This window comes from Aphis gossypii, chromosome 2, assembly GCF_020184175.1.
Source record: "Aphis gossypii isolate Hap1 chromosome 2, ASM2018417v2, whole genome shotgun sequence".
Taxonomy (NCBI): Eukaryota; Metazoa; Arthropoda; class Insecta; order Hemiptera; family Aphididae; genus Aphis; species Aphis gossypii.
Genome location: NC_065531.1, coordinates 15,473,577 through 15,485,738, shown reverse-complemented (window position 1 = coordinate 15,485,738; position 12,162 = coordinate 15,473,577). Strand labels below are relative to the sequence as shown.

At 31.6% G+C, this 12,162-nt stretch overlaps 1 protein-coding gene across 2 annotated transcripts in view; it reads right to left on the bottom strand.

Annotated features, from left to right (window-relative positions):
* The window catches only part of LOC114128322 (amyloid beta A4 precursor protein-binding family B member 1-interacting protein), a 42,125-nt gene extending 31,202 nt beyond the window's left edge, over positions 1 to 10,923 (bottom strand). The window contains exon 1 of one of the 2 annotated variants that reach the window (XM_050201419.1): positions 10,382 to 10,923. The gene's annotated coding sequence lies outside the window, so the exon portion shown is untranslated. Of the gene's footprint in view, positions 1 to 570; positions 733 to 10,381 lie in introns of those variants that run through there. The other variant, XM_050201418.1, reaches the window with a different exon arrangement.
* Positions 10,924 to 12,162: the final 1,239 nt, after the last annotated feature.

The window sequence follows — 12,162 nt, the reverse complement described above, 5'->3', positions numbered from 1 at the left end:
AGAAGAAACAACTAAACTTTGTCTTACTTCAGTGGCGAAAAGGTTAAATCGAAATTTGAGCATCAATTATTTATATAAACTAAAGAAAAAATATACTTTTTTTAATTTTATATAAAACGTTTCAAATTAGTTCGATGACATTAATTTTTTTAATAATAAAATAAATAAATAATATATATTTACTTGTCAACCTGGAAGTTTTGGTTTGTGAAAAAGAGTAGGTACTTTATAATAAATATGTGTAATATAATATTTATAATAAATAAATGAGCATGATATTATCATGTTTTAAATGTTTTACAGTTTTAAATGTTGTTGTAAATTATTCCAAAAATAAAAAAAAAAAAAATAAGAAAAATTAAAATCAGCAGCTATCAGCTAACACAGTACAAAGTAAAGCGTTAATATATAGTTGGGTTTCCAAAAAACATAATTTTCGAATCTTTCGCTGCAAAGATAGTTACAAATTCACAATTATAGGTACTTAATAATATAATATAGTCTGATGTTTTACATATTATGCTGTTAAAAACATATCTAATAAATAACAATCCAAAAACAGATACTAACCTATACTATATTGCTAAGGGAAAAACTGCAAACAAAAATTTTGCAAGCCACACAAACTACACGCACCGTTAGACACGACCGGGTAAAATGTGATAACGCACTCACTGCATGGACGACATATCGTGTCCGCGCGAACGTTAGCTTTATACTGAACGGTCCGCTGAGCCGCGTCGTAGCACGTACCGTAAAAACTCACACGCAAATTGTTGTATAATAATATAATATAAACATGTCTCGAGTGGGACTTTGCGATAGGAAAACGGTTGGGGGATATGCTAAAATCGCTATTATTCTTATTACCATTAATATTATAACAATAATTATTATTATTATTTTGTTAGTATTATTTTAAATTAACCAATTATTGTATATAGGTACCTATAATATAATTTGGTTTCTATCAATTCAATTTTTTTTAACGTTGAAAAAAATAATGCAATCCCAAAAAAATTGTTCTCAACATTATGAAGCATAATATCATGTATTTTAGCTAATGAATATAAAACACAAATGTTAATTACTGTCATAAAAGGGTCTGATGATTAATTTTTCTTTAATTGGTTAGTATTGTATATTATATTGGCGGATACTTTAATGTCACGATTATTTTTACATTAACCACAACTACTATATAATGTGTAGCGTGAGACTTTACAACTTTACAAGGATTCATCGACACAAATTAAAAATGTAAAGCCTAGTGCACGACTGCGACGTAAAAAATATGGTCCATAAATGACTCTTGGATCAATATATATTTAGTCAGTAGGTAAAAAGTTTAAAAAAGTAGGATGTAAAATTATATAATGGTATTATGAAATCTGTAGAGTAAACATAAAAAATACAATATGATATGTTATTAGTGTAGTGAAAAATTGATTCATTTGGATTGTGTAATATAATAATATACCTATATATAGCCAAAAACATGTTTATTTAAATAACGATCATTTTTTTTTTTTTTTAGTTTCGTAGAATCGTTCTTAAACAATAGCTTTGCAAATAATTTCTTGGAATTTGCAGAACTCATTATACATGAATGTAAAACGCTTGGAGTCGTTTGACGTTTTATAAACATTAATGCCCATTTATTTTAATGATCTATTAATACCTAATATCTAAACCAATTATACTTCAAAATATTTTATAAGAATATGTTTATTGCTTTTAATTTAAGTATAAAATAACAAAAAAATATAATATACTTTAAGTAATGCATCGACAAAACTTTTAGACAATTTTAAAAATGTCAAAAAGAAGATCATTTAATTATTAAATTTCGAAAAATAGTTATGATTATAACTTATGTTTATAGTTAATATACATATATATTTTTAATGCTAATAAATTATAATTAATTTGGTTAAATTCAAAATTATATAAAATTACAATTTTGTGAAAACCCTGTAAAAAATGAAGAACGAATCAAAATAAATGTCTATACAGCATTTTTATGAAGGATTATAATTTTTATCTCTTAAATTTTACCATAACACAAAATGTACTAATAGCTATACATATAAGTAAATAAACTATATTATAATAATTTATGCTTCAAAGGCAGTTTAAGACATTTAAGTACATTAGTTTACTTTTTATAATATACAAGCACAAATGAGTACCTATTTTACTACATTTTTAACAATTCATTTCGGTAAATAGATATAGGTAAAAACTGAATATTTCTAAATAATTATCATAGAACAATAATTTATCAAAATATAAAATTTATATGAACGTATAATAATAAATTTTTTAAAAAATAATATTTTTTCTCGTGTTGTTTCTCCTTAAAAAAAATTATCTGTACAATAAGTTTTTGACCAACATTTTTAACAGAATGTGCATATTATCATATTATGTGTATTGTGTATACCTATATTGTATTACACGCGATTTTATGCATTGATATTATACTATATAGGTACATTTTATGCATAAATATATATATTACCGACTTAGCGACGTTCGTCAATAACATATATAATGTAATGCCTAAAGCAGATTAGGCAATGTCTTTATCGCTGAAATTGAAAATACCCAACGATAAACTGCAATATGATTAGTATCAATTGACAATTGCACTGTGAACACGAATGTTATTATGATTCAGTACCAACAGTGACGGTCTCAAGTGTGTATTAAAGTTGTTATTTTAAGTTGTGCCAAGTAAACAAAGAAGCTCTATAATGCAAAAATTAAGATAATCAATACAAATTCAAAGATGACTAATTCGTATTTAACACACAAACAAATTAACAAAGAAGTGTTACAAATAAAAAAACCAACAAAAGAAAAATCTATTAATTCCTGGTTGATAAGAAGGTAAGAAAATGAGCATAGTATTATAATACTGATTATTGATAATTGATATATTATATATTTAACATCCAAATTAGTAATAGATCACTATAATAATAGTTATAGCTACACGTTTTCAATAATTTTCTTATTAATCTTATTTTAAAGTATTGACAAGTATATTTTTTTTAATCGACATAGTATAAATTGTAAAATACCTACAAAACAAAATCTGAAGTATGTTCAATCAACTATGAATACGTTTAAAATGTCACAATACATAAAATTATTATGCAAAATAAAATATTAGAAAAAAAACGTCTAATAAGCAACTACATAGCATTATAAAATTTACTTTTATGTTTAAAAATAAAATATCTAAATTTAATTAAATTTAAAAATACAAATGAGATTAGTTTAGTTTTAGTGAATACCTATTGGTTTATAATATGAATAGTAAAAAATAAAACATTAATTAATTTATGTAATATTATATGATTTAAATATTTTTTAATACATAACAAAATATTAACTTAATACGTAAGTACTTGGTAACTAAATTGTATAGTACTATTTTTACCTATATGTGATTGTATAGTATTCCATATAATATCAATTTCTATCAGTTATAATAAGCCATAACTGATAAAATAGAATAAATTACATCTTCTGAAATAAACACTTTACTGTGATGATAAATAATAATTTCGAAGATTCAAGAAGTATCGAATGTAAGTCATGCACGTGGCTAACCTAATGTATCAGATGATAAATACTTAACGTATTTTAGTGAAAGAATAATAACAAATTCCTATGTAGGTAAAACGTAATAATATTATTTTGAATGCGCATATTGTTCTTAATATTTTTTGATAAAGTACAAAATTGATAATATTTAATCTCTCAGATGTCGTGACTTAGCAATGAGCATTCTTTACACACTTCACCTTTCCAGGAATGTTTACAAACAAAAATCACAAACTAATCGTAATTTAAAATAACTTGTAAAAGTGTAAAAAGTGTTTCCAGTATGGCAGTATCCCATTTCTGACTATAATTGTTTTAGTTTTGGTCAGCATTTCTATAAATTGGGACACAACACAAGACAATAAGTACTCATCAAATCAATTTTTTTTATTGCTATTCAATAACTCACATTTATTAAACATTATGTTTTAAGTAGATATTTATTAAATTAATTCAATAATCATTTATTTAATCGAATTGTATATGTTAGCATACGTGATCATTTCGCAAAAATAAAGCTCTATTTTTAAATGTTTTGGCAACACTGAACATAAAGTAGGAGCAGCCGTGAATATACAAGGTGCATCGTTTCCGGTACGTCCCACGTTTCCTGCAACTACAACCCACTATATATCTTTCTTTCCCAAGACACCGGGGTTACTCTTCTAAATTTCAATAACCATTGTCAAAACTAGCCGTGAAGTAAACTAAAAACCCTAAAGAAACATATATAAAAAAAAAATATTGTTCTTTTCATATTCCCTTTTGTATTTTAAATTACAATCATCCAAAGTGAAATATGGTTGATAAAAAAATAAACATACAATTTTAGAAACTAAAATCTTACAAGCACTTTGTAATGAGGCCGAATAAATAAACTTTTTTTTAAATCGTCGATCATCGTTTTAATACGTCATCGTCGCCGAGTACATAATATTATCCTGCAGTATACGTCAACCAGTACATTAACATATTACATATCTACGTATAAACGCATTATACTCCCATATCCATTGATCGTTCAAATAATACAATGCTACAGAGGAATTCAAACATCGTTAATACATTAAGTTTTATGAGTTATCAAATGCTCAATAGTCAAGTAAATAACGTAGTGTTTTAAATAAATAGTAATTGCTATTCGGTTGAATAACATTGTATTATGCTTACGAACAATATAAAAATTAGGGTGAAATTGTTTACAAATATTCAAGCGAACGACGTAGATTATAGTATAGAAGAAGAGGGCAAGTTATACATATTTATGTGAGTTTATGTATTTTTTTAACACCTATTCGACGTTAATGCCGTGTTCGTCTGGCGCCACAGAATCCCGAGACCGGGCCCATTGTGCCTCCAAACAAGTAACAATATTTTTCTCCTTCCCACGCGAATGCAATTACATTAAAAACCATAACGTAATGCTTATTTTTCGAAAATTTAAAACCAACAAGTAGTTATGACGGATAGAACCCACTGCAGAGGAATATATTCGTCGTATAAATAACAGTATAGATCCCGACTTGGGATAAAAGAAAAAATGTGCAGTAGTATATTTTTAGAAATTTCTATACAGTATACAAGGGGTCAAAAACAATATTCAGAAGATACAAAACATAAATAAATTGGCCTTATACAATTAATGGACACGGGTTTACTAATATAGAATACACGAAGGCGATATTAATTATTATTTTGTCACATTATATAATTAATGAATTATGAATATAATAAATGCAAAATAGATGGTAAATTAATTTTTAATAATCAATAAAGCAAAGCAACGATATTATTTCTAGGAATTAATAGATAATAATTGGGATGATAAATTACATGATTATTAAATAAATTAACTGTCTGACTTTCGACACTTGTTGACGTTTATTATTATAACAAATGCAACTAAAATGTGTACAAATGAATAAAAACAAAATACAAATATGCGTATAAAGCATAAAAATATCAAATTAAATAATGAACATTAAGACTATTACTGTGCTCTTAAATCATAATCACAATGACAATTAAATAAATGGTATAAATGTTTTTTTTAGTACTCCACCTACCGTAGACATGATATTTCATTTATATACTTTGAATTTTACCAGACAAAGGTTAGATTAAGCGAGAGAAATGTGGGTAAACGATATACATTTCATCAAACAAAATGTTTAGGTGGTATATTATCCGGTAGATTATTATTTCCTAAACTTTAAATTATAAAACAATGACTTATAAATATAAATCAGCTATACAATACAAACAAAATATACATTATTTTTGTTAATGATTTGTTTTAGACGATACTTGAACATTTAGGTAGATCTTACTAAATGGTATTTTTATAAACCATGGATTACAATTTTCTTTAAAAGTGAAGACAGATTTAAAAGCTATCCCGTGGTATTGTATTATTGTTAAATTTTGGAGACTGTAGAAAATATATTATCAATCCACTTAAAAATAACTAAAACGTCGCGATGTACCCTTAGTAAATACATTATAATATGTACATGGACAGCCACCAAATGTTTCCGGACACTTGAAAATAAACAAATTATTTATAATACACATGGAAGCCTGTCATGTAAAATTAAACTAATGTTCCTTTTATTTTATATACTTATACAAATAATTTATTTTAAAATACATAAAGAATAAATTTAGTTTATAAGTATAAAACAATTGAAATGGCGTTGAATTCTTTAAAAATAGTGTTAATTAAAAAACAGCTACAATTAAGTTCAATTAATTTGTTTAACCATAATAATATTTTGTAGAAACTATTAATTTAAATAGTATTTTATTTTCAAATATAATATTTTGAAAATATTCGTTGGATTAAAAAATGAACTTTAATGACATCCCCTAAGCATTAACCCCTGGGCACCAACCTAATTTAATATTACCTAAATCCCATCAGTAGAAAAGTATACGTGAGTGCTCAATGGTCAATATGAGTTCGATTTTGACATAAAATCAATAACAATTCATAATAATATAAAAAGGTACTTCAGTTGGTAAAATAAACTATATAGATACGTGACTAACATGGCGTCGTATTTATCTATGGTTATGTTACATCGTAATAACACTTAAGAAAAATTATATTATTTTTGTATGGTACAAGTAGATGCCAGTTTTTATTCGATAATATTTTTGAACACTATACCTACATTATGTTTAGGGAACGAAATGAATTATAAAAATAGGCATTTTATCTCCGTAATAAATTTTAGGCTTAAATAACTATATGGTTTTTAAATCTTCTCAAACATTTGCGTCAAGACTCGAAAGAATATTAAAATTACGATCTCGTAACAAAAGTTTTTAGAAAGCGTTAAATGTAACATATTTTTCAAATAATTACGGAAAAGGTTACAACCTTGTATGACATTATTACTATTTATGATTTGCACTAAAAACAGTTTATGAAAGTGCCTTCCCTACTTAGGAATCGCAAAGAATTCATTGGAGTGTAAATGAATCAACGTTAAAAGTAATTTATAATAATCGCATTAGATATTTAAGGTACTTTAAGTTAAAAAAAAATAAATGAAAATATTATACAGGTGTACATTTAGGACGACATACCGTATAGTTTCTTTGTAGACGCGATGGAAATATAATTACCGTTTAAACTTGTTCGCGAAATTTTTTAACACTAGGTACTTAAAAATTTAAAAAAAAAGTATTATCTATTCTGTAATTGATGCGCTATGGCATTGCGTGCGATCGTTGTTCATTATATTATTAACAGTGCGGAAAAAAACTTGTAATTCGATAAACATCATATTATTATTACATGTACGTTAAAGTAATGACAACTAGGCGAGAAACTGTCATTTATTTATGTCGATGTATAATATACCAACAATGACGTCTGCAGCACAACAACAAAATGCATAACACATAGTTGACACAATTTATTGTCGCTCGGAGAATTTGGACGAAATGACGTTGACGCCAATAATAATTATTAAATACGCGTTCTCGCAATTAAATAATTACCGACGACTTCCCGTCCATCCGCGTCTGCTCAACGTCGTCGGGGCCGCCACTTAAATCATCTCGTTCCCCTATATTATATATTTACGGTGGCGAGGGGTGGGTAACAGATACGTGGCGCACTAAGCGTGTCTGAGTGATGATCGATGTGAATTAAACACAAGATCAGCATCCGCTTTAGGCTGCCCGTTGCAACGTCTGTCGGGATTTCAGAATTTTTGGACCGAGTTCAACTCATTGTCCCTAAAAAGAATAATAAAGAGGCTTACACTTCGCTGGCGGACAGTGAATTCTAATTTCGGGGCAACCGTATTACTATATTACTACTTACAACTATTACTTTTACTACTACTGCTACTACTACTACTACTACGTCTGACGACTTGTTTATTGTCCATTAAAAATAACCATGACAGTCACATTCTGGTGACGCGCGATAACGGTTCGTTTGTACTGATATATTAATGTCGTCGTCGGGGCCATCATCGGCGACCGACCAGCTAGTGAACAACGAGCCGTCAAATTGGAATAATGATAATAATTTGATTTATTTTTCAAGAACTACACGATCCGTTAATATTATTCTATATTTACAATACGCGAGCGCAAACGATGAGAAGTGAAAAATAAAACGTCAGTATTTACTACGATAATAATGTACGTATAGTGTTGTAGTCGACAACTGAAATAATATCGGGTATGGTCATATTATATGGGGTGCAAATTAGGCGGGGAAGGGGACTAACTCGAGGGACGCCGCCGATCGACGACCGTGGATAATATTATACGGCCGGAAGACTGTCGTTGTCATAAAAACACTGACTTAAAATATCACGAACTGATGAACTACACAGCATGTCCAATAAAGATATTATATTACAGTAGTGTTTAATAGACAATAATGTTATTATTATTATTATTATTTTAACGACCTCGGACACTCTTTTGTCCCCCCTCCCCAAAAGTGGTCGAACGCGACGTCCTGTCACATCGCCGCCCAGGCCTTTTTCGATCGCACGCTGTTAATCTGTTATCGTCGCCGTCACGTTCTCGACAATATAATACTGTAAGGGCAAGCGGCGCGCCGTCGTGCAGCCGTTGTCGCCACTGCAGCTATTCTCTTCCACGACGACGACGACGACGACTATCCGACCATATCGCGTGAACACGATCTTAAAAACCGTCCGGAGAGAAAATGCCCCGCGAAACCAGTTTTAGTCGCCGATGTACCCGGAACGCGGTACTTACCACTACTACCTGACCCCTACTAACGACGTCCACGACAAGTTTTTAAATAATAAAAACACGTCTCGGGTGCGGAGATCGTCCCTTTGCCCCGACGAGACGACGACGAAACCAACTGTTCACACACACACGGTTCGCCCGACAAGGGTCTGGAAAACCGACGATGACGCCGCCGCGACGGCACATGTGTGCGACGACCGCGGTAGCCGTGACTGTCGTCGACACGACACGGTCGTACCCGCGCACCCATCTCCGCCCGCCGAGGCGGAGAACCCCCGGTCCTTGTCGTAAACGCGTTGATGATGATAATAATAATAATAATAATGGAATACCGCAGAACCGAATAACGTATACGCGGTACGTGATTACTTATTAACATTATTATTATAAACCATCGCCACCATGACGTACTCGAATACTCGGAAATATCGTTAAATCGGGACCGCGGCTAAACGGTTTAAACTGTACGATAAAAATATACAAATACGTTTGGTCGGTGACGCAGTCACGGGAGCATGATAAAAAGCTATTGGCGTTCAAAACCTTCAAGGTTTGGTTGCTCAACGTTTCGTATTTTTTTTTTTTATGATTTTCGATTACGACTTGACGAGAAGAGTGCTCACTGTCAGTAAAAACGCATCGATAATCGTGTTTGATCGTCACTGTTTTCCTGAATAATATAATAATAAAGTATAAAAATGCCGTAGACAAAGACCCACGTTACCGAGCGTGTTACCAACATGCTGCCCAAGGTACCTACGCATACAGGATATTTATAGACCGAGATATTATTTTCTACACTGCCTCATCGCTATTACAGACATTCGACAATATTGATTAATGATTGTTGAGCATTTGAGCGGTTCATGTCACATTTCTATATTATTATCTTAATTGTATACTAATTTATTGTCGTCCGTCATCAGATTCCCCGTTGTCAGCGCAATTCAAAACAAATCACGTACGTTATATTTTTTTACCAACTGATCGGACACCGTGGGCTACGATTTAAACATCGAAATCACGGTTAGTCGTGGGACTTTGTGCTTGCCGAGAAAAATACATTATAAAAATACACGGGCACATTTCGGGGAATCCAATTCGTATTTTTAACCGCGCGACAAGACGTATTATGGGCTATGGCCGATATCGCCGCACCCTAGTAAAACCAATTCTAACCAAAACCTATTTTTTGTACTACACGTCTACACATTTACACAGTTGTAAGATAGCACCGAAACACGACGCCTGTTAAGTTGAATACATTTCATGAATTCAAACTTGTTAAATATTTAAAATAATATGATATGAACGGTGTGACGAATATTATACGTTTTATTTTTATAATTACGGAGTATATGGTACCCACCCAACAATTCATTTTGGGTAATGATACACACTATATACATAGACCAACTTAAACTAATACAAAATATACTTAACAATATTACCTATAATAGGTACAACGTCGATTATAATAGATAATAATAATAATAATAACGGGTTTTACCTGGCGATCGGAGACGCCTCTTCGTCTTCGTACACGATGTCCGCCGATGCCGGAGCAATGATGATGATAGTACGACGAAAGTGAAATATCAAATAATTCAATATCGAAATGATAAAACGTTACGGGCGCGTGAACAGAAACGCCTAGACGCGGTGTGCGTACCGGTACGCATCGGAACAACGGTTTACGACGACGGTATGAACGGCATTAGGCGGCCACCGAATTTGGAAAATCGCGCTGAAAATTACGCGGGACTTTTCGAACACGTTTTGGCGACTACCGTTCGGTCCGTGCCCGAGTAAAACGCGACGGCTCAATAATGAATAATGCGATTTTATAACGTACTACGACTACTTTAAAATATGTCTTACTGTGAAAAAAAAAAACAAAACTATGATAGTATCAACAACAATAACAACAACAGTGGTGTCGGTGTGATAACGCCGGACCGATCACTGGCGCTGCTAACGCTAATATAGCACCACCGACCGGGGCACAGTCGCAGACGATAAATGATATTACACACAGGATGAGTCAACGAACGCGCTACGCCGCATGATTTGCCGTGGAGCGCGGCGGCCGATTACATCCGACAGGGCACGGCGACGCGGACGTCCGCCAGTGGCACAACGTTAACGCAATAATCGACCGGGTGCACGTGGAGCGCCATCTAGCCGCGCGGACGGGTCGGTCGTGCGTCGACCGCGGGCCAGACGGACCGATGAGTCAGCCGCGATACTGACGACGGGGAGACCTCTCTCGTCGTCGCGGTCCGTCGACCGTGCGACAAGACCGTCCGTATATACTATATAATATATATTATAAATTATAATAATACGTATGACGTAATGACGCATTCTCGACGACACGGCCGTGACGTCAGTATTTTTTTTTTTTTTTTGGGGGAGGAGGGACAGTAATAGATCTCCGCACGAAGCCCACGAAACTTCAATGCGATTTCCCGGACAAATCTGCAAAAAAAACCGCGCGAGGCGGATGCGTTAATGCGTGTATAGTGTAAACGGATGATTCACCAACACGAATTTTCGTAATGGTCCGTGGAATCTATAGGAAAAAATACACGAGGAAAATAAGCTACTGGAACAAAACTGACTTATTTATCTATAGGAAAATGAATTAGGTTTGTCATGTTTTTTTAATTATATTATTATTTTATAATAATATATATAGTATATATTATTTGTATTATTTTAGTTTTATAGAAATTGAATCCTATTATACAATTTTATAATTTATAAGTTGCCATAAGTTCCGGTATACCAGGATGTGTCACTAGTTTATGACTTCGGTTGAGTTCGGTCCCGGTAGTCCCAATAGACAATCCAAAAGTCCCTATTAAGTGTATAAATAAAATAAGTGCCAAAAGTTATGAATTATATTTTAAAATTTATATTCTAAAACAACAATGAAGGAACCCTCTCAGAAAAGTTGAGTTCTTTTAATGGATTGATTTTACTTCTTCGTTCATCGTTGCAATGGTATCTAAGATGTTGAAAAGACAATAACTTATTTAAAAGAAAAGGATATTGATTTAACGGAAAGTTGTTTTGAAGGAATATTGTACTTTAAAAACTTCATTGACATACAGAAATTTGATGAAGATTGGAAAACAAAAAACATGCATTACAAATGGTAACATTTCTTTCAAAAAGCTGATAAATTGTAAAGAAAACGTAGTTTAATTTTGATGTGCTAATATTTATATGTCATTCTTAGTTATTACGCTATAAAGTTGCGAGGATACTTCACTGATAAAGTAC